We start from the raw sequence: 24,043 nt of genomic DNA on the forward strand, positions 1-24,043 counted from the left end.
CCTACATGATACGGGTAGTTTGTTGATACACTCTCTGCTTTCAAGACGTGAAGACTTTCAAGATCCTCCGACTTTGAAGACTTGAAAGGACATCAGAGTTTTGAGAACTCGAAGACCAAAGACCATCGAAGTTCGAGACGGGTCTACAATTATAGAAGATAAAGACAAAGCTACAGCCAAGGGGGAGTTTGTTGGTGCACTTGTGTCTGTACTTTGTCTGTATTCGGTCACGATGTAAACGATGTCCGTGTCAGTCCTGTAAGTTGACCAAGTCAACCGTCCTCCTGGTTTGACTTGGCCAAACAATCATATATTGGTTGTAAAGTGTCTGTCTCGAAGGTTGAGGATCGAAGGATGTTTCATATCCTTCGATGACCTCGAAAGATATGCTTCGACTGATAGACCTCGAAGGATGATCCTTCGAGGTCCTTGCTGATCCTTCGAGAGCATTGCATTCGAAAGATGATCCTTCGGACCATCTATCGAATCCTTCGAGCAAGACCTGCTGTGTATGGGTATAAATACCCATGCAGTGTGTTGTGTTCAATAAGACAGAAAGACACTTAGAAAGACAGACTTGAGAGCTTAAGAGCATTCTGTCCGAAACACACACACACATAGTGAGAGTTTGCAAGTTAGATTTGTAAACATTGTGCTTGTAACCGGAACCTTCATACGTATTAATACAGTGGTGTTAATCGGTGAACTCTTGTGTGTTTGTTTCTCTACTTGCTCCATTCCGGTTTGCTTACTAGCTTGGATTCCGCACTCGCTAGTAGGTTTGTATAACAAGGTTTAGGTTCGTCATCCTCCGTGATAGGGACCTACAAAAAGTAATTTACCCTAAAGATTATCCAATTTCAGAGTTATAAGAGCTGTATCCAATTAAATCCCTAAACCAGATTTATAAGAGTTGAATCACAACTAAATTGTCTTAAACTAAGGGTGTCCGGTGTGGGTGCGGCAAAGGGTTCGGCAAAGGACTTTGCCACGCGGCAAACACCGCCGCCGACCCTTTGCCGATTCGGTTTCTTTGATCACGCGGTGAGACAATGCCGATGCAGGGAGATGATTGTAGGAGAGAGAGGGAGTGTATGAGAGAGAGAGAGGGTAGTGTGGGGTGGGGTCCATTCCAATCTCAACCAATCACACCTTTTTCCTTTTTTTTAAAGTTTACCACTTCACCAAGTGTCTAACCATTGCCAACACTTTTCAGCAAAGATTAAACACTTTTCACTGATTGACGTGGCGCACTCTGATTGATTGATTTTTTAGTTTGCCACTCTCAAGTGTTTAACCACTCCTTACACCCTAATGTACTTACAACTTAACACAATATTTAAGTACATCGATCAAGATTTTCAAAACAAAAGTAATCAAATGAAATAAAGCAACATGGCATAAACAAACAAACTCCTCCTTATGAATATAAGACAATCTAGTCTAGCCAGGTGTAGAAGATCATGATATAGATTTGAGGTTGAAAAATTACTCATAGTCAAACTTGAGCATGAGAGAGATATCGCTCGAGCTCAAATTGTCATAGGTTAAATGAGCTAAGCTAGATTCAACTCAGCTCGTTACACATAGCTCAGAGAGTTATCGAACTTTATTACATTGGACTCACCTCAGCGACGGATCTAAAAGAAAAATTTAGTGGTCTCCCGGATTTTTTTACCTTACATTTATAAAACGGAGCAATTTTTTTACCGTACATTCAGACCGTACATTCAGTGGTGGATCCAAGATTCGGATACATGATTATATTTGTATGAAGTCACTGCTTTTAGATGCTTCAATTTCATATAAGCGAACTTAAAAATTTACAGCTCACTTCGGTTAGGGTCCTAACTTTAGTTTTTGTATCTTCTAATATAACTTTAATATTTGTTAAAGTGTATGAGGTTTTTAATACAAAATAATATCGACAATAAAGCATTTTTATACGGCAAAAAATGTTATCCGATATTTACATAGCTTAAAAAATAGATGAGTTATGACAAAAGACTGTTATAAGTGGTAAGGTCTAAATAATATAAAAGAAATTAATAAACTAATAGATAATAAGTTTATTAAATAATAAATAATAAATAATATGTTGATTAATACAGTAATAGATAATAAGTTGATAAAATACTATACAACTAAAATAATATTAATATGTAAATTATCAAATTTAAATTTAAATTGTAAATTGTAATCAATAAATAAAATTGAAAACAATGATAGACTAGTGAGTCCATGGGTTGCAGCCCACTTTTCTAAGGAAAAAAAAAACAAATATTAATAATTAGCTTTTGGTCTTAAAAAATGAAAAGTCATCTTCTTCGTCAATCTCTAGCGCCAGCCGATGATCCTACTTTTCTTCAAGATGTTTCAATTTTCTTCTCCATCTCTCTCTAATATTACATTCAGAGGTATTCTACTATTTGCTCACGGGTATCCCGATACATAAAACTGAGAAGCATAAAAAAATTTCTTGCATTTCACCAAGAATGTTGAGAGGTAGCCCGAGCACACCCTAGGCCCCACATAGATTCACCCTTGACCCACCTCATAATGTGTTAGATTATGCGTTGTGTTTGGATGAAAAGTGAAAAATATGCTACCACGTAAGCATCATGTGCAAAAAAAATTAATAATAAAAAAATTGCTACCACGTATGTACCACGTGTGAAAAAGTGGTTTAATCTTTTATCTAGACTAGATTTTTACCAGTGCCACGTATTGCGGCGGCAACATCAGGTTTGTGACTTCGTTACATGCAATACGATGATTACATTAATGTGTGATGCCCACGCGTGACGTGTAATGTTGGGTCAAAATGCGTGTATTTAGTAATAGTTAGTGTCAGTTTTTAGTATGTTAAATGTATTAAATCGTGTGTGATATTATATTTATTGTGTTTATGGTATTGCGTTATTTAAACAGGTGATCTAAGGGTTTAATGAAAGAGACGAGTCGAAACACGAGTTCTACAGGTCGAGGTCGAGGTCGATGTGGGACTTGAAACAAAAGAAATTCAACTGGCACACTTAGGCGACACACGCAAGTTCCTCTATTGTTGATTAGTTCTGTTTAAACATAAGGGAAAACATGTAAATAATACCTGATACAGCAAACAGGCCAGCAGAGAATCCAGTCAGAGACGCAGCCACGGAGTTCTACATAATTGTCAGCTTGATCTGGTTGTATCTTCTTGATGGTAGTACCGAGTTCTTTAGGGTTGAAGAACTCGTAGTAATGGAGAGAGAGGAGGGGCGATTTTTAGTGTGATGTTATGAATGTCTAACCCTAATCCCTCTCTAGTAATCTCCTTATATACACCAAAGGGGAAACCCAATTAGTTAATTAGGGTAATATGGCCCATCAACAATTACCAACTAATTATATTATAGGTTTTATATATTTTGATCTATATTAAATATTTATTTATTTATATTTAATCTAGTAGCCATCATTATCATTTATCATGAGTATTAGATTAGTCTGATTAGAAGTTAATACTCATTTTAGCTTTAAACCAAGAGCCGTAGCAGAGAAATACAGCCGTTGAGTCATTACGCGACTCAGGACCCCTGTTAGTCATATTACAGCCTCAATTTAAAACCTAACAGTTATGATCAAAATACAAACAAGCCCTTTAGCGTTTGATTTGTATTTATATTTGTCTATATGTCATTACACCGGCAAAACATATATTAGAGACATACAAAATCAAACTGTCAAGGAAATTAAAAAATTAATCATTCATAGTACGATATGCAGTTGTACATAGTCATCAATATACCCGTGATTATTATAAGCGCTTACATAATAGTTATAGGTGATAGACTTTTAGTTATAGGATCCTTAAGCATATCATGAATGCATTCGATACAAAGATTTAGTTTCCTCAATTCACTCATAAACGAATAATTAATTGCGTATCGAAATTTAATGCAGCACCTCTTGAACTGTTACTGTTCAAGGAGACATGGTAACTGATTTTATCACAATAAGTCTTCAATATATTAATTATATGGAGTTAATAAAGTCATGAGTCCACTGATAAATTTCCAACAACATTTAGTGACTATATTATGTCGTTATAACTTAGGTTGTTGATATCAGTCCATTATGACTCCTCCATGAGACAGGTTTTGTCTGCTGACATAAGGGTATACCGGAAATTACATTTTGTCAGCTTTGAACATTACAAAGTTAAAGTAATCAACCGGTTTTAGTTCTCACTTTTTCTTTAAAATATAGTCTCTCGTTTCTTTTAACGATATTGTAATACTCTATGAGATGCTTCACATTAATCTAGACATATCTAGTGTGTTGCAAAGTGAGTAATATCTAAACGAGTATAGACTTAAACTTATATAAGGCTTCTAATTAATGAAGCGTAAGAAAATAATCTCATTTATCCTATTATCCTCTAAAGGAGAGCAGTATTGTTTGTTACATATGCAAGGACCAATTTAATGTTAAACTTATGGAACGGAAGTAATGTCCCATTTGGTCTATCTCAACATGTTATGATATCTATTATGTAAGAGATATCTCTGAGATCTATTATATCAAAGTTTGTGTTAACAATGCTTTGACTTATGTAACATATACTTGTAAAAAGCAGTGTTGTAAAAGTCGCTAGGCGGTCCCTAGTCGGCCGACTGGGGAGTTGGGAGTAATCGGAGTACTCGGAGAGTACTCGGGGAGTACGCGGACATGGTAAATATAAAGAAAATTAATTGTTATATATTATTTATGTGTTAAAATAAGCATAATTCATGTCAACTGAGTATAATTTAAAATGAAACATGTTTAAAGTTCAAATATTCTGAATACAAGTCCGACTAGTCTGAGTACAAGGCCGAGTAGTCCGAGTACAAGGCCGAGTAGGCCGATTTTGACCAAGTTTGACCGATTAAAAGTCAACAAACCACGTTGACCGCCTAGACCGACTAGGCCGACTACGTCCGACTAGGCCCACTAGGCACCGAGTACTCCCGAGTAATCCCGAGGCCGACTAATTGAGACCGCCTAGGAGGAAGTCGCCTCGGAGGGGGTCCGAGGACCGAGTACTCGCCGAGTACTCGGCCGAGTAATCCGACTTTTACAACACTGGTAAAAAGAATATCATCTATATAGACAAGTTTATCTTAGTTGCTCCCACTCATCTTGAGGGAGGTACATTAGTCCATTAGGTTCTTGATGAAAATAATTGCGTTAAGATATCATCACATTATGGATTTTATTGGCTTATAGACAAACTATTCTTTAACATTAAGTTTAGAACTTTCAGGTTGTCTTATGAACATGTAAATATGTCAGCCAGTTGTTAGGGAAAGTTGTTTTAATGTTCATTTAATGTAGCCTTAAACTATTATAAGCTACTAGAACAGTGATGATCCTCAAAGAAATCTTTGATAATTTATCTCTTCCTAAGTATAATTGATGTGCGTTAGGTGTGATATATTTTTTATGTATATTTTAATCCCTTTTACACTTTTTAACCAAGTTTAAATTTATAAAACACGATATTTACTAACACTAAACACACATATGGGTAAGTGCACCCATCGTGAGCGTAGTATAGTGTTGGTAAGATACCGAGGTCATCAAAGGACACAAGAGCTTTTTGTACCGGTTTATCCTCAACGTCTAATCAAATCAAAAGTTTAGAAAAAGGTTTTTAAACTAGAAAAATAAAACTAACTAAAATACTGAAAAATAAAATAAAGTAAAAACAGATAGACAAGATGAATCACTTGGATCCGACTCGTGTGTAGTGTAACCTTTGATTATTTCCGCACTTTTGCACTTTTTAAGAGATTATCTTAGTTATTGTAGTAGGCCCCTCTTTTGAAGGTGACGTTACCCTCAACCCAGTAGTTTGAGTCAGCAAGGATACAATCCTAAAGGGTCGGATTAATGAAAGATAATTAATTAAGTTATTAATGCGTAATGTGCTAGGCCCCTCTTTTGAAGGTGACGTTACCCTCGGCTAAGTAGTCTGAGTCAGCAGGGATACAGTCCTAAGTAGCCGGGTTAAAGTTTTAATAGTAGCTTACATATGAGGGGATCAAAGAGTTTGGACCCCCGCCATCCAATACCGGTGGGTATTGAAGGAGGTCCTACTAAATTTGACCCAGGTCCTTGCAGGATCTATACACTGAACAAGGCAAAACTCTTACCAAACCATTCCCTTAACCCCCGACTAGGTAGCCAACATATCTCCATATAGACCGTGGAGATATGAATGGTGAAAATCTTTTATTTTATATAGATAGTAAAATAACGCCAAGACACCACAGACAAATGTTAAGGAAGAATCACCTTCAACATAAGAAACTAGTTATTAAAGTCATTAATTCATAACCAAATAAAAAGTGCGAAAAGATTAAAAATAAAAAGTATTACACTAGACACTTGTCTTCACCAAGTGATGTAAGAGACTTAGGCAAACATGGCCTTTGATTGTCAAGAACTCTTATGATCAATCTTGGATCCCGAGACGACTCACACACTCTATGATGGATGATGGATGATGGTGGTGGATGATGTTGTTGTGGTGGTGGTGGAGTGTGGGTGAAGTGTGAGAAAGGTGGTGTGCCAAGGGATAGTTTGCAAATGAGCCAAGCACCCCTATTTATAGCCTGCACAGAAGCTCGGGCACGGCCCCGTGTCCATCCTCCTTCTCTTTCTTCATTAATTGCAGTTTGTCTGCATTAGTTGACCACACCCCCGTGTCCGTTGGGCACGACCCCGTGTGCAGAAGCGTATCTGTACTATTAATATTTCCTCAGATTCTGTGAATCTTAGAGTTGACCACGAACCCGTGTCCATTGGGCACGTCCCCGTGGTGGGTGATAGAAGCTTCTACAACTTTGTCTTTTCTGCAGACACTTGGGCACGCCCCCGTGCTCACTAAGCACGGGGCGTGTTTAGCCTTCTGTTCTCTTGTTTTTGCTTGGGAAGATGCTGTCGGGGGGTCGGGCATGCCACGTTTGTTCCTTTTCTTGTATTTATGTTAGATTTAGTTGCCTTTTTGCTTCTTTTGTTCATTTGAGCTCATTTAATCCTAAAAATATAAAAGGAAGACAAAAACACACTTTTTCCAACATTAGTACTAAAAAGGGTTAGTTTTATGCCACATTTGATGTAATTTATATGTTGCATTTTGTGCACATCAAATACCTCCACACTTGAATCTTTGCTTGTCCTCAAGCAAAACTCTTTATAATGTGGCTTACACTCCCAAATGGAACGAGTAGAAGAGAAGGTTTTTTTTTGGGCTTGTCATAGAGTGTCGGGATTTCCAAGATTCTTTAATAAGTTTTATTTTTATTTATTTACAATCTTGTTCGTCATGATTTATTAAAAACATTACATAAGATAAATTACTTATTAGGGCATAACATGCCTTTTTAAAATTCCATTTATAAACAAGTTCACATACCTCACGGGGGATCACTCAACACTCGGCCGAAGATGTATTTTAGTGAATCTCTCAAGAGCGGCATGGAACTTACTCCTACCATAAGCTTGCCAAGCAATCAATCCTCCTCCTTTTTAACTATATACCTTTGTAAATATCAAGAGGACTTTTGGGGTGAAGGGTTAGGCTTGGGTTAAAGGTAGGTGGTTGGGTTAGTGGTTAGTAAAAGGGCGAAAGGCGTAAAAAGTGTCGGTTTTCGTAAGACTTTTTATTTTTTTGTATCTTTTTATTTTGATGAAGCACTTTTTCTTTTTCAAACAAAGTTCTTTTTTTGATAAACTTGTTTGTTTATTTCTTTTGGCTTCATCATCATTTTTTTTATAAGGAAGTCATAAGAAAAACCGAGCTTTGTTACTAAAATAAAGGGTTAAAAATAAAAAAAAGGGGTTTTGATGGGTAAAAGGGTGTTTGTTTTGGGTTAAGAAATGAAAAGGTTTAGGCTCAAAGGGGTTAACTAGGGGGATTTTGGGTAGGTGGTAAAAAAAAAAAAGAAAAATAATGGTGTCGAAATAAAAAGGGTTAGTCCTAATGCCTCCATCATTTACTTAATCGGGTTTAAGTTGGTAAGGACCGGGAATGTATCGTCATGGCAAGTTCTAGAGTCGTAAGAACCAAGGGGCTATTCACACAAAACGAAAAATGAGCATTTAGTTTAAAGATATGTATTTGTATTCTCAATAAAGGCTCAAAACTCACTTTTTGTGGGAATGAGTTTTTATGTGATCAAGTATATATAATCAAATTTTAACTAAACTTGTTATGCCGTTTCATAATTTTCTTATATTGTTTCTTTTTATCACGACGCTATCGGTTGTAAATTTGTAAAAATATAACCTTTTTAGAACTTGAAATTCCCAAATTGAACCTAGACAAGTAAAAAAAATGAAAAATTTTTGAAAAAAATTTGGGGTGATTAGCGGTTCCAATAGAGTTTTGTGTAAGGCTTGTAACTAGGACTTGCAAGATTCAAGGTTTTAGCATCCCTTCACACTTAAATTACACATTGTCCTCAATGTGTCTCAAAAATAAGTTTTTAGGTTGATTGAATGTGTAAAAAGGTGTGAAAAAGCAAAAATTTATGTTACTGGGCGTCTGGACACGGCCCCGTGTTCAGATCGCCAGTAACAGAAATTAGTAAAAAGAAACAGAAGCCTGGGCATGGGGGTGTATTCAGCGAGCACGCCCCGTGTCCAGTTACCTGAACTAGGCATTTTCTGCAGACGGTTGGGCACAGGGGCGTGTTGGGTGAGCACGGCCCCGTGCTGAACTTGCTGTAATGAAGAAAAATTGTCGGGTGGCCCTGTTTTTGTGCATGGGGTGCTGGTTCAAGTTTCCCTTGGTATCCTTCACCATCCCGAGTGTGTTTTATTCCTGAAAATTAAAACTAAACTAGAAAACATAAAAATTAATCTAAACTAAACTAAGGATAGTTCCGCGGAATGCCTCCGTGGGGCGCTACGTTTATAATGGTCCTTGGCTAGACCCAAAGCCTGGTCATATGTTACCCAAGTGGGATGTTTTGCATCCCATGTTGCACCGTCGGAGAGCATCATCAAACTTGAGTCTATGGCCTTCATGTAGTTGACCGGGTTGTCGTCCTCTACTTTCTTCCCAACTCCAAACTTCATCTCCTTGTCCCCAAACCTCAATGTTAGTGTTCCATCATTCATGTCTACCACTGCTTGGGCCGTAGCTAAGAATGGCCTCCCTAGAATGAGTGGGACTTCGGTATCTTCCTCCATATTTAGTATGACAAAGTCGGCTGGGAAGACAAATTCGCCGACTTTGACTAATAGATTTTCAGCGACACCTTGTGGATATTTGACGGACCTATCAGCGAGTTGTATGCTCATTTTCGTAGGGCTTGTTTTCCCTAGGCCGAGTCGGTTGAACATTGATGCGGGCATGAGGTTGATGCTAGCCCCGAGATCGGCTAGTGCATTGCGAATGGGGGATTCCCCAATCGAACAAGGAATTGTGAAGCTTCCAGGGTTAATCTTCTTTTGCGGGAGTTTGTTGAGTAGCAGAGCGGAGCATTCTTTGCCTAAATTAACTAATTGCAATGATTCAATTTTCCTTTTATGAGTGAGAAAGTCCCTCATAAATTTTAAATATTTAGGCATTTGAGTTAGGACTTCGATAAATGGAATATTAACATGCAATTGTTTTAGTAAATTTTCGAATTTTGCAAATTGCTCATTGGTCTTTTGACGAATTAACCGACCGGGGTATGGAACCGGAGGAGTCTTTGTGGGCTCTTGAATTGGTGAAGAAGCCTTCTCTTGTTGGGGCGTTTGTGGAGTTGCGGTTTGGCTAGCTTGGCTTCTTTCGGTTGGCGGTAACGGAGCCTCCTCGGGACCCACGGTACAGTTTCTCAAGGTGATGAGATGTACTTGCGCCTTTGGGTTGGTTTCGGTATTACTTGGTAACACGCCTTGTGGTCTCTCGGAGAAATTCTGAGCTAATTGATTTAATTGCTTTTCAATGTTTTTAATACTAGCTTGTTGATTTCTAAAATTCGATTCCAGTTGCTGAAATCGATCCGAGTTTTTCTTTTCGATGTCGGAGATGAGGCGAGATACAGTATCTTCAAGCCTTTCTCGTCCACCTTGTTGTTGAGAGAAATTTTGTGACTCGTTTCTTGGTTGTTGAAAGTTTGTTCGTTGGTTTAGATTTTGTTGGTTACTACCATTGCCGGGTTCTCTCCAACCAAGGTTAGGGTGGTTACGCCATCCTTGGTTGTAGGTATCCGTTGGGGAACCCGACGGCCTAAGTCTATTATCAATGTAGTTTACCGATTCTGTTTGATTATCTACTTCTTTCATACAACTCCAATTTTCATGTGCCCCACCACACCCCTCACAAGTCATGACCGAGGCTGTTTTTGCCATTTCTAGCTTTTTGATTTTTGAAGAAAGGGCTTCGATTTGGGCTTGTAAAGAAGTGCTTTCATCAACCTTATGGGCGCCCGGGGCTATAGATTTATTGCCTCGGGGAGTTTGCCACTGAAAATTGGTTTGAGCAATTTCCTCAATTTGATTATATATTTCATTTGGGTGACGATTACCTAAAAGTCCCCGGGAGCTAGAGTCAAGTGTTTGTCTTGTGTGTGGCAGCAACCCCTTGTAGAAAGTGGATACTTGTTGCCACACCGCACGACCATGATGAGGACACTTTCTTAGTAGCTCCTTGAACCTTTCCCAAGTTTCATATAAGGATTCCCCATCCTCTTGTGAATATGTATTAATTTCAGTCATTAATTTAGCCGTTTTAGCAGGAGGGAAATACTTATATAGAAACTTTTGGGCTAGTTCATCCCAGGTGTTTACCGAGCCAACTGGGAGGATATTAAGCCAAGCCTTAGCTCGGTCTTTTAGTGAAAACGGAAACATTCGAAGGCGGATGGCGTCGTTTGATGCTCCATTGATCCGAAAGGTATCACATATTTCTAAGAAATTAGTAATATGTAGATGGGGATCCTCGTCCGCAAGCCCATGGAAGGTTGCGGAGTTTTAAAGCATTTGCATCAAATGTGGCCGAAGTTCGAAGTTGTTGGCTTCGACATTCGGTGCATTGATAGCGGCGCCGAGATTACCTACGGTGGGTCGTAGGTAATCCATGAGGGTACGTTGGTCCGCCATTGGAAGTGGGTCCCCCGAAACTTTCTCTTGGTTTTTAGCTTTAAGTCTTTTTCTTAGAAAGCGTTCGGGTTCGTCTAGGGGTTCTTTTATGTTTCTACTAGAACTGGAGCTCATACACTACGTGAAAATTCAGACGTGGCGCCTGGGTTCCAAGTCCTGTAATAAAAACAAAAAAGAACGTTGGTCAGAAGCTTCACCACGGCCCCGTGTTCAGATGAACACGGCCCGTGGTCGGAGGTACAGTGATTGTTTTCCGGATCCCTGTTACTGGGGAGTTCGACGCGGCCCCGTGCTCAACTCTCTGTAACTCGGAAAATAAAAACTGCCAGTAACAATGCTGGGCACGGCCCGTGTCCGACCAGGCACGGCCCGTGCTGAGCTCTGCAGAAACTGAAAATCTAAGAAAATCCTAAAAAAACAGAAAAATTAGAAAAAACGATTAGGCCGTTGATTCCTAACTTTCTTAAAATCCTTGTGTCCCCGACAACGGCGCCAAAAACTTGATGTGCGTTAGGTGTGATATATTTTTTATGTATATTTTAAGCCCTTTTACACTTTTTAACCAAGTTTTAAATTTATAAAACACGATATTTACTAACACTAAACACACATATGGGCAAGTGCACCCATCGCGAGCGTAGTATAGTGTTGGTAAGATACCGAGGTCGTCCAAGGACACAAGAGCTTTTAGTACCGGTTTATCCTCAACGTCTAATCAAATCAAAAGTTTAGAAAAAGGTTTTTAAACTAGAAAAATAAAACTAACTAAAATGCTGAAAAATAAAATAAAGTAAAAACAGATAGACAAGATGAATCACTTGCATCCGATTCGTGTGTAGTGTAACCTTTGATTATTTCTGCACTTTTGCACTTTTTAAGAGATTATCTTAGTTATTGTAGTAGGCCCCTCTTTTGAAGGTGACGTTACTCAACCCAGTAGTTTGAGTCAGCAAGGATACAATCCTAAAGGGTTAGATTATTGAAAGATAATTAATTAAGTTATTAATGCGTAATGTGGTAGGCCCCTCTTTTGAAGGTGACGTTACCCTCGGCTAAGTAGTCTGAGTCAGCAGTGATACAGTCCTAAGTAGCCGGGTTAAAGTTTTAATAGTAGCTTACATATGAGGGGATCAAAGAGTTTGGACCCCCGCCATCCAATACCGGTGGGTATTGAAGGAGGTCCTACTAAATTTGACCCAGGTCCTTGTAGGATCTATACGCTGAACAAGGGCAAGACCCTTACCAAACCATTCCCTTAACCCCCGACCAGGTAGCCAACATATCTCCATATAGACCGTGGAGATATGAATGGTGAAAATCTTTTATTTTAAATAGACAGTAAAATAACGACAAGACACCACAGACAAATGATAAGGAAGAATCACCTTTAACATAAGAAACTAGTTATTAAAGTCATTAATACATAACCAAATAAAAAGTGCGAAAAGATTAAAAATAAAAAATATTACACTAGACACTTGTCTTCACCAAGTGATGTAAGAGATTTAGGCAAACATGGCTTTTGATTGTCAAGAACTCTTACGATCAATCTTGGATCCCGAGACGACTCACACACTCTATGATGGATGATGGTGGTGGATGATGGTGTTGTGGTGGTGGTGGAGTGTGGGTGAAGTGTGAGAGAGGTGGTGTGCCAAGGGATGGTTTACAAATGAGCCAAGCACCCCTATTTGTAGCCTGCCCAGAAGCTCGGGCACGGCCCCGTGTCCATTGGGCATGGCCCCGTGTCCATCCTCCTTCTCTTTCTTCATTAATTACAGTTTGTCTGCATTAGTTGACCACGCCCCCGTGTCCGCTGGGCATGACCCCGTGTGCAGAAGCATATATGTACTATCAAGATTTCCTCAGATTCTGCGAATCTTAGAGTTGACCACGGCCCCGTATCCATTGGGCACGCCCCCGTGGTGGGTTATAGAAGCTTCTACAACTTTGTCTTTTCTGCAGACACTTGGGCACGCCCCCGTGCTCACTGAGCATGGGGCGTGTTCAGTCTTCTGTTCTCTTGTTTTTGCTTGGGAAGATGCTGTCGGGGGGTCGGGCATGCCACGTTTGTTCCTTTTCTTGTATTTATGTTAGATTTAGCTGCCTTTTTGCTTCTTTTGTTCATTTGAGCTCATTTAATCCTGAAAATACAAAAGGAAGACAAAAACACACTTTTTCCAACATTAGTACTAAAAAAGGGTTAGTTTTATGCCACATTTGATGTAATTTATATGTTGCATTTTGTGCACATCAATAACCTTTGACAACCAATCATGCTTTTTAGTGTCTTAACTTTTATATATTAGGATTTGGTTTAGTTATGAACACTCTTAAGTAATTCAATCAAATCCCAAACGTTATATGAACACATAAAATCAGTTTTACTAGAAAACTGTTTTATTCCATTCAGAAGATTGATTGACACTAATGGCTTAATTAGAAGAGATAAGATCGGTAAACTTTTCCAAAATCCATTTCAACTTCAATTAGGGAGGTTATGTAGTCATCAAAGTTAGTAGGTTTTTAAACCTAGATGACCTCCTGAGTTGATTATTGGGTTTGTTAGAAGTTTCAGTTTTATGGATTAGCTCTTGGTTAGGTTGCTATTATTTTTAGTATTCTAAGTTTGTAAGAGTTGGTGTAGTATGGTGTACAAGAGGTGTAATCGGAGTTAAATTCAGAGTAAAATTTAATGACCCTCTTCCCCCCACCTCTTGTATTCCTTGCAAGTTATGATAAGGACTTTGACTGCTCCCACTGACCTTAGAAATCTTTGGGAACTCAGCATACTTAGGGTCAATATTTAATAACCAAACAAATTCTAATAGAGAAAACATATTAATGACGTTAGTCATTATAGTTTCTCTTGTTGAGGATTATGTTAGTTTAGGTAAGAAATCTAAGTGTGCCCACAATTAAGCAACAATGAAACTTTTGTAAGAGTAGCATTAGATTTTAAGGAGACAAGTTATGATAGAACAGTGTCAAGATGGAGCAGTGTCTTGTACAAGAGGCGTAAATTTAGGCAATGTAAAATTTTCACTCCCCCACCTCTTGCAACTATTGCAAGTTATTATTAAGACACTTAATGCTCCCACTGATCTTTAATATCTCTAGAATGCTACAAGAGAAGTTTTAATGAGCTACGTGACGTGGGAACCTATCACATATGCGTTAGACTTTATTTGATTTCTTTAATGTCCAAATATCATAAGAAACTTTAGGGATATATCTAATAGTAATCTTATTAAGTACATATATGAATAGATTTCTTCTAAGACCGTGGGCCATACGCGACAAAATTTAGTTATAATTTGATAGTCTTTTAAATGATAAATGAATTATGTCTGAATGTTACATTTGGAATAAGTTCCACGAATGTCAATGACTTATGATGGACCCATACTTATTCCTTAAGCCAAGTAATATTTAGGGCTGTAAAGTCATGATTTAAAAATCACTTAGAATGAGATTAGTTGAATAAGCATCCTCATTAACCATGTCATGGTTTCTCATGAATTTTGGTTATAATGGATGAAATTTATAAGTCTCATTTTCCTTTTTGTCAAATTCTCATTTACATGATGACTAAAGTTGTGAAAGTGTAAGGTATCATCTAGTTTTATCTTAGTAATGTTTCAATCCAGATATTTAGAACAAATAAGATGAGAGTTTAAAGTAAGTGTGACTTTATGTTGACTACGCAAACCTCACAACCTTCATAACATTGCTTAATTATGATACTATATTCTGATTAATCTTCGGAATATATAAGGTATCAAAAGACGTTGTTAGAAGACTGCTTATTATGGTTCTTATAGCCTTAACATTTAATTTTGTCACTAACTATCATGTTAGTTATTTGTTGACTTCTGGTAAGAAAACGTTTAAAACTAAAGTCAACTAATCATGTGAATATTAAAAATTATCAGACTTAAATATCATTAGTAAGTGACTACCTAATTAACTTATCCAATCGTTCCTTTGAATAATGGATAGTCTCGTTGCTTATGCCTAGTCTAATGGCATAATCATGTAGTGAGATTTTCCCTTGAAGAACCTTAGAGTTGGCATTTTGTACTTGTATTTTGACTATGGACCTTAGAACAATCCTCTTTTAAGGTTTTAGTGGTTGTAAGGTGAACAACATCTTATTTTTCAGTTTCAAACATTTATTTCTTTGTACATATGTTGCTTATCAACACACTTATTATACTTTGGTATTTTTGAGTGTTATAGTTGATTTATAAGGCATCAAATTGTACAAGTGAAAATCTTAGTATGTAATGTACTGAAAATTGTACTTATTTCCATGTGTAAGCCCTTAACTTTATGGGTCATGGCATTGTACATTATAATGTGTTCACATATACCACTTAACTTTATAGTTTAGAATGTTAAATGAAGGCATGCATCTTAGGAATTCTTGTTATTACTCCACAGATAATAGATTAGTGTTAGGAAAAACTTAATCTGGAATGAACTTTTAGTGATAGCATTTATATTAGAGATGTGACAACTTGTATTTTAGAACTCTTTTTGTGTGCTTTGATATAACGTGTGTGTGAACTCTATGTGATTACTTGATTAGCTTATTTTAATGAAATAATTATAAGTTGAATTATTATGTGTTACGTGTGATTGAATTGTGAATATAAGTGCACAACAAATCCTAGTCGCACAACACAAACCCGATCGCATCATCTAAGTCCGATCGCACAACACCCTAGGGCCGCTCATGATAAGTCCAATCGTGCAAAAGGCTACCATTCTCTCGGCCCACTATACCCGAGCTCGAAACCCATGGGGAGCCCATGCAAGGGTTCGGCCATCCTCCTATATAAACAAAACATAACCTTTATGAGGTTTTGTTTTCCTCATTATTTGCAAACACAATCACACACAAAACCCTAATCTTCTCCTCCCTCTCCTCATCTCGATGGCAGCACCTCTCTCTCTCTCGAAGATCATCTCGATCCTATCTCATATCCCGGTTAGTGTTTTGTTATCGTTGGATTATGTGTTAATTCATATCGTGATTGTTTATGATCTCGCATAATGATTTGGGGTACTTGATACACATGATTAGCTATAACGATTAGAGGATATGATGAAATCGAATTACATGATAATGATAATGATTGTTGCCCTAGGAATGGCATGGTGATTTGATGTTAACCTAGATATTTAGGAACCGGATAGATGTAATCGGCTGTATGTTTCTGTATTCGGATTAATTGTATGATTGAGTATGAAGTGTTGTATGACGATTCACAACCAATAATCTGAGAATTTAGTATTAGGTTGTTGTTATGAAATAAATGATTTTTAGGATTCATGGATAAAAACCTTATTTTGATCGAATAAAGGATTATATGAAAAGTGGTTGATTGTTTTGACCAAGTAATGCAGATTAGGAAACTGTTAGAATAGTTGTAACCGAATTGCATGGTTTTAGGAAACTCAAACGGGTCGCACAAGTGCAATCACACAAGTTCTTGAATCACACAAGAGCTCAATCGCACAAGTGTCGAGTCGTACAATACAGTCTCACAAGTTAAGGTATAACTGGTTAGAACACAGGGTACAACACAGCTTTGCATGATCGCAGAAGACTTGTGGATCGCACAAGACAGTGCCGATCGCACAAGCCTTGGGCCACACACACAGTTATTTAAGTTGTTACGTTATTATCGCACAAGTTCACATGAAACGTACAAGTTGATTTCTGCTAATTGTTTGGGCCGTGTACATGTTGGGTTACTTATTAGTTTGGGTCGGGTGTTTATTGGATCGCACAACATGCTGTGGATCACACAAGGTTGTGCTGATCGCATAACATGTTGGGCCGGGTAGTCGATTGGGTTTCAACTATCCAACCGCACAAGATGCTAATGGGCTTACACTGTTGCTTCAGCCCAGTATATCCTGATCGCACAAGTTTGGGCTTTATGTGTTTAACTGATTTGCTTAACATGTTCAATGTGTATGAGATGATCATTACGCGTTCTTGACTTGTTAGTTCTGTGAAAACTTATGTGCACTACTTGAACCTAGACCTGACTTGTATGGTAACCATGTTAGGACGTGGTTGACCACATATAGCTCAAGTGACCATTTTGTTTATCTGCCGAGCAAACCAAGGTGAGTTCACACTTTCTAAAAGGCATGGGATTCCCGGTGGTTGGGAATGGGTTAAGAAACTAAATAGAACCTGCATATTCTCCTTGGGTAGAATATGTACCTCCGCTCCTCCATAGGAAGGACGACAACATTGAACCTGCGTAATCTCCTTGGGTAGATTACGTACCTCCGCTCCTCCATAGGAAGGACGACAACAGTAACTTTCTAGACAAAACTCTATCATTAAGTCCCTCATTTTTGTATCGACTTAATCGCCGAGGCCGATGGCGAGCGGGTCATTAGTTAATAGCGCTATTTGGTTTGACAAACCTTACACTGTGCCGGTCGGACGGGCGTGTACTAATGGATCATGGCAAACAGTCAATGATGACAGACATTGACTTAGGGCACAACTTACTTTCGTCAGTAGTCGATATGGTACGGTCTAGTGGTTCACATGGGGAAGCCCCCACTGGTTATGGTTTGGGAAAGAAGGAATTGGTAAAACATACTTTTAACTATGGGGTAACCCCACGGCAAGTAAGCCAGCTAAAGAAAAAACTATGTTTTTGAAACAACTTAAAAACGAACACCCAACTGTGAACTCGCTCAACTTTGTTGTTGATTCGTTGTTACATGCCTTGCAGGTCTTTAGGTGCATATCAATGGAACTTGCTGTCTGGGAAGCTGGAGCGGTCATGGGTCGAGATACATGGAAACACAATACAAGACTAATGGCTTTTTACATGTGGTTTATAAACACTTAACGAATGATTTATGCTTTCGCTGTAAATTGTGGATTATTGTAACGTTGTAACACTTACTGTTAATCAATGAAAGTTTTATTTACATATACCTATGAGTTCAATGTGATTGATGGCTAAGATCCTGGTAAGTCACACGCCCTGCGGTGTTTACGCGAGTGGTATTTTGGGGGTGTGATAGATTGGTAGCAGAGCCATTGGTTATAGTGAACTTGGTTTTAAAAATGGGGAAAACGTTTTTGTAAAACCAGACTATAACCGAACAGTTCTGAAAACGTGAGTACGACCATGACACTCAGCTCCAGATTGCAAGGTTCGTCTCTTATATACTCATTGTACTGCATAACTAGTGAACACTTACATATGATATTGCATGTGATTGCGCGTTTAGCACAACATTATGAATTCATGCATTACTTGCATGTGCTATGTAACTGATAGGGTGGTATTTCCCTAAACATTCATGACTTACGTTTTGTGATGCTCTTTAGTTGCTACTCGAGTTTAAGGAACCATTTGACATGAGTTAAGAGGAGCTGAGATGAGCATGCAAATCACAATATTATTGTGGGTGCACACATAATAATAATGTGGGGTGCATGCGAGTCCCAATGAGCCTTAACAAGTGGAAAAGGGGTTCCGTTCCATTATTTGGTCGATGTGAAACGTAGCAAACCTATAGGGGTCATAGTAGTGATTGTCCCCTACTCGAACGTGAACTTTTCATTCCTCTCTGGATCCTTCCGAATCTCGATGCTATCGAGTATTACCTGAACACCCATCTGCACACCTAGCGAACCATGTAGAATGTTAGGTGCTTGATGTGTGTCGGTGTGTATATAATTTAGATATATATTTAAGCCCTTTTTTACACTTTTAGCCAAGTTTTAAATTTATAAAACACGATATTTACTAACACTAAACACACATATGGGCAAGTGCACCCATCGTGGACGTAGTATAGTGTTGGTAAGATACCGAGGTCGTCCAAGGACACAAGAGCTTTTAGTACCGGTTTATCCTCAACGTCTAATCAAATCAAAAAGTGAGAAAAATGTTTTAAACTAAGAAAAATAAAAACTAACTAAATGCTGAAAAATAAAATAAAATAAAAACAGATAGACAAGATGAATCACTTGGATCCGACGCGTGTATTAGTATAACCTTTGATTATTTTCGCACTTTTGCACTTATTTAAGAGATTATCTTAGTTATTGTAGTAGGCCCCTCTTTTGAAGGCGACGTTACCCTCAACCCAGTAGTTTGAGTCAGCAAGGATACAATCCTAAAGGGTCGGATTATTGAAAGATAATGAATTAAGTTATTAATGCAAATTATGGTAGGCCCCGCTTTCGGCGGTGACGTTACCCTCGGCTAAGAAGTCTGAGTCAGCAGGGATACAGTCCTAAATAGCCGGGTTATAGTATTAATAGTAGTTAACTTATGAGGGGGTCAAAGAGTTTGGATCCCCGCCATCCAATACCTATGGGCATTGAAGGAGATCCTACTAAATTTGACCCAGGTCCCAAGCAGGACCTCTAAACGCTGAACAAGGGCAAGACCCTTACCAAACCGTTCCCTTAACCCCCGACCAGGTAGCCAACATACCTCCATATAGACCGTGGAGATATGAATGGTGAAAATCTTTTATTTTATATAGACAGTAAAATAATGCCAAGACACCACGGACAAACGATAAGGAAAGATCACCTTCAACATAAGTAACAAGTTATTAAAGTCATTAATACAAAACCAAATAAAAAGTGCAAAAGATTAAAAATAAAAAGTATTATACTAAACAATTGTCTTCACCAAGTGATGTAAGAGACTTAGGCAAACATGGCCTTGATTGTCAAGAACTCTTACGATCAATCTTGGATCCCGAGACGACTCACACACTCTATGATGGACAATGGATGATGGTGGTGGATGATGGTGTTATGGTGGTGGTGGGTGGTGGATGAAGTGTGAGAGAGGTGGTGTGCCAAGGGATGAGATGGAATGAAACCAAGCACCCCTATTTATAGGCTGAACAGAAGGCTGGGCACGGCCCCGTGTCCGCTGGACACGCCCCCGTGCCTGTCTGACATTCTCTCTCTTCATTAATTGTAATTCGCAATTACAATTAATGCGCCTGCTGTACTTTCACCACGCCCCCGTGCCCGCTGGACACGGCCCCATGGTGGGCAATGGAAGCTTCTATTGGTTTGTCTTTTCTGCTGCTTCTTGGTTACGGCCCCGTGTTCGCTGGACACGGGGCGTGTTCAGTCTTCTGATTTCTCTTCTTTTCCTTGGGGGTTGCCGTTGAGGATCCGGGCAGTCTACTTTTATCCCTTTTCTTGTATTTATGCTTGAATTAGTTGTCTTTTTGCTTCTTTTGTGATTTTGAGCTCATTTCATCCTGAAAATACAAAAGGAAGACAAAAACACTCTTTTTCCAACATCAGTACTTAAAAAGGGTTAGTTTTATGCCTTAATTGATGTGATTTATATGTTGCATTTTACACACATCAAATACCCCCACACTTGAACTTTTGCTTGTCCTCAAGCAAAACTCATTAAATGTGGCTTACACTCCCAAATGGAATAGGTAGAAGAGAAAGTTTTTAGCTTGTCCTAGAGTGTTGGGAATCCAAGGTCTTTGTAAGTTTTATTTTTATTTATTGACAATCCTATTCGTTATGATTTATTTTGAACGTTTCATAAGATAAATTACTTATTCGGGCATAGCATGCCTTATTAAAATTCCATTTATATACAAGTTCACATACCTCACGGGAGATCACTCAACACTCGGCCGAAGGTGTAATTTTTAGTGAATCACTCGAGAGCGACATGGAACTTACGCCTTCCATAGGCTTGCCAAGCAATCAATCCTCCTCCTTTTTAACTTTTTACCTTTGTAAATATCAAGAGGACTTTTTGGGTGAAGGGTTAGGCTTGGGTTAAAGGTGGGTGGTTTGGGTTAGTGGTTAGTAAAAGGGCGAAAATCGTAAAAAGCGTCGGTTTTCGTGACATACCTTGTTTTTAGTGATTTTTTTATTTTGAAGTATTTCTCCAAACAAGCTTTTATATAGCTTTTGTTTGTTTTTGACTTCATCATTTATATATATATATATATATATATATATATATATATATATATATATATTTTTCACATAAAAAGGCGAGTTTACGAAAAACCGAGCTTGTTACTAAAATAAAGGGTGAAAAATAAAAAGGGTTTTTTGGTGGGTAAAAAGGGTTTTGGGGTAATGAAATGAAAGGTTTAGGCTCAAAGGGGCTATCTAGGGGGATTTTGGGTTGGTGGTAAAAAAAATGAAAAATAATGGTTTAGAAAGAAAAATATGGTTAGTCCTAATGCCTCCATCACTTACTTACTTGTGTTTAAGTTGGTAAGGACCGGGAATGTATCGTCGTGGCAAGTTCTAGAGTTGTAAGAACCAAGCGGCTATTCACACAAGAAACGAAAAATGAGCATTTAGTCTAAATATGTATATTTTTATGCTCAATAAAGGCTCAAAACTCACTTTTGTGGGAATGGGTTTTTAGTGTGATCAAGTATATATAATCGAATTTTTAACTAGACTTGTTATGCCGTTTCGTAATTTTCTTATGTTGGTTCTTTGTTATCACGACGCTTATCGGTTGTAAATTAATAAAAATATAACCTTTTTAGAACTTGTTATTCCCAACTTAAACTAAGACAAGTAAATGATAAAAAAAATGAAAATGTTTTTGAAAAAATTTGGGGTGTTTAGCGGTTCCAATAGAGTTTTGTGTAAGGCTTGTATTTAGGATTTGCAAAATTCAAGGTTTTAGCATTCCCCCCCACACTTAAATTACACATTGTCCTCAATGTGTCCAAAAATAAGGTTTTTGGTTGATTAGGATGTGTAAAAGTAAGTTAAAAAGCAAAGATTTATGTTACTAGCATCCTGGACACGGCCCCGTGGTCAAGTGCCAGTAACAAAAATTAAAGAATTGAAACAGAAGCCTGGACACGGGGGCGTGTCCGCTGAACACGGCCCGTGTCCAGTTACCTGAACTGGGTGTTTTTCTGCAGGTAACTAGTGTGAGTAGCTAATTGCTTCGTCTTTGCTCCGTTAGACCCTGATGCTCCTTGAATGTGAACTTGTGGTGGAATCGGCTGACGACAAGACAATTGACATTCATATGTTAGTTGGGATGCAAATTTGACCTTATGGAACAAGCAATCGACATCGACCTTCCTTCTGCTATCCCTGATGGTTTGAAGTAGTAGTTAGAATGGATTGGTAATCCATACATCGCGCAGATATACCCTGTGAGGAGAAAACTTCGCGTACCCCTCTCTCTCTAGTGGAGAATCGTCATCTGTTTCAAAGTATCAAAATTGTGCAAAGGGTAGCGTCAATTCTGCAATGAAAGCCTGGAAGTCTCCACGGAAGGATTATCCCGCTATGTTAGCACTTATTATTGATGTTCAGGTTGAGGAAAAGAGGATCGAGGATCCACCCTTTGTTCGTGATTTCTGCCTGTGTGCTACCAGAAGAACTATCGGGTGTACCATCACATCGTCCGAAGGAGTATCAGATCAGTATCAGGTCAGAGGCAGCGCTGATCACTCGTACTCTTACCGTCCTGCAACAGGAGGGTTGCAAGAGCTGTGTTAAACAACTACAGGGATTATTGAACAAGAGTGTTGTTGAACCTAGCTTTTGGCTTTGGGGAGCCCCAGTTAGATCCATGAATTTTCGTATGTGTACTAATTATCGAGAACTTAGAAAGGTGGCAGTTAAGAACCACTTGCCTCAACCATGTATTGGCAACCTGTTGACCAGCTGCGAAGATCAAGCCCCATTCGAGGATTGACTAACGAGTGAACTATCACCAGATGGAAGTTCAAGGGGGAGCATGTTCTTACAACAGCATGTCGAACGCGATGTAGCCATTTCAACTTTGTATACCATGATCATTGAATTGAACAACACACCAGCAGCTTCAGGGATCACATGAATCGACCGTATTTATTGACGACGTTCTGAATCATGACCGGGATAAAGGAACACCATGGGTGACATATGTATTCTATTTCAGCGCTTCTGTGGGAGGAGCCATTACGTGAGAAGTCATGCATTTTGATCAGGTAACCGACGGAGTGGGAATACTCATGGATCTCGCTGAGATACATCTTGTTAGAAACTGATCGACACCAAAGATTCCTTCAGGGATGCAACAATTCCTTGGTCGCAGCTTACCCACAGGATTTTCGAAGGTCACACAGCTTAAATCTCTTTAGCACAGTAGGGTACTGTGTTCGAGAAAGACGAAACAGGAGGACGTCTTTTCAGCTTTCGAGTCCCAACCACGATGGCCCGAATCTGAGTCCCCGGTTACACAGAGACGCAACACGAGAGGGTGATGAATTACGGGATGGAGTTACAAGGAGGAACTGCACGATGCACGACTGACGGTGAAAACCGTGGCCTTGGGATTTTAGTTGGAGGCATTACTTGGATGGTACCAAATGCGTTATTAAGACCGATCACAAGGGCCTCCTGTGTACTTTGGCTTCAATAGTTAATGGCATCGCTGGAGGGAACTTTAGGATGATTTCAACTTTGAAACTTGAACGTGTGCGAGCTTTGCAGCTCACTATCGACTCTAACTTACCTGATTAGACTCGCTCTGTTCAAGCTGGAGAGCTAAAGGAAGGGAATTTTCAAGTTGAACCCATGCGGGGCATGGAGAAGCAACCTCTGCCAGGACGGACGATACTCGTTACCTCATAGAACGAATGTGAGTCTCATAGGATTTATAAACCTTGTACTGGTGATCGGGCATGACAGCCCACTTAGCTAGGTATGAGAATGATGTTTGACTTGTGGGAAGGTCAAGGTGAAGTGTTAGCAACCAGAAACAACTATATGGATAGCAAAAACAGAATGCCATGGATTTGGTCGCTAGCCCACTTACAACTTGAAACGGAAACAATATCAACTAGATGATCATTGATTGTCTCATGTAACCAGTACACCTTCTAG

At 38.8% G+C, this 24,043-nt stretch overlaps 1 non-coding gene across 1 annotated transcript; it reads left to right on the plus strand.

The window, feature by feature from the left end:
* The first annotated feature begins 10,641 nt into the window (after window positions 1–10,641).
* On the plus strand, window positions 10,642–10,749 carry LOC118488545. The gene has a single exon (XR_004885089.1). It is a non-coding gene; the product is annotated as a small nucleolar RNA R71 (small nucleolar RNA).
* Window positions 10,750–24,043: the final 13,294 nt, after the last annotated feature.

The sequence above is a fragment of the Helianthus annuus genome, chromosome 16 (genome assembly GCF_002127325.2).
Source record: "Helianthus annuus cultivar XRQ/B chromosome 16, HanXRQr2.0-SUNRISE, whole genome shotgun sequence".
Taxonomy (NCBI): Eukaryota; Viridiplantae; Streptophyta; class Magnoliopsida; order Asterales; family Asteraceae; genus Helianthus; species Helianthus annuus.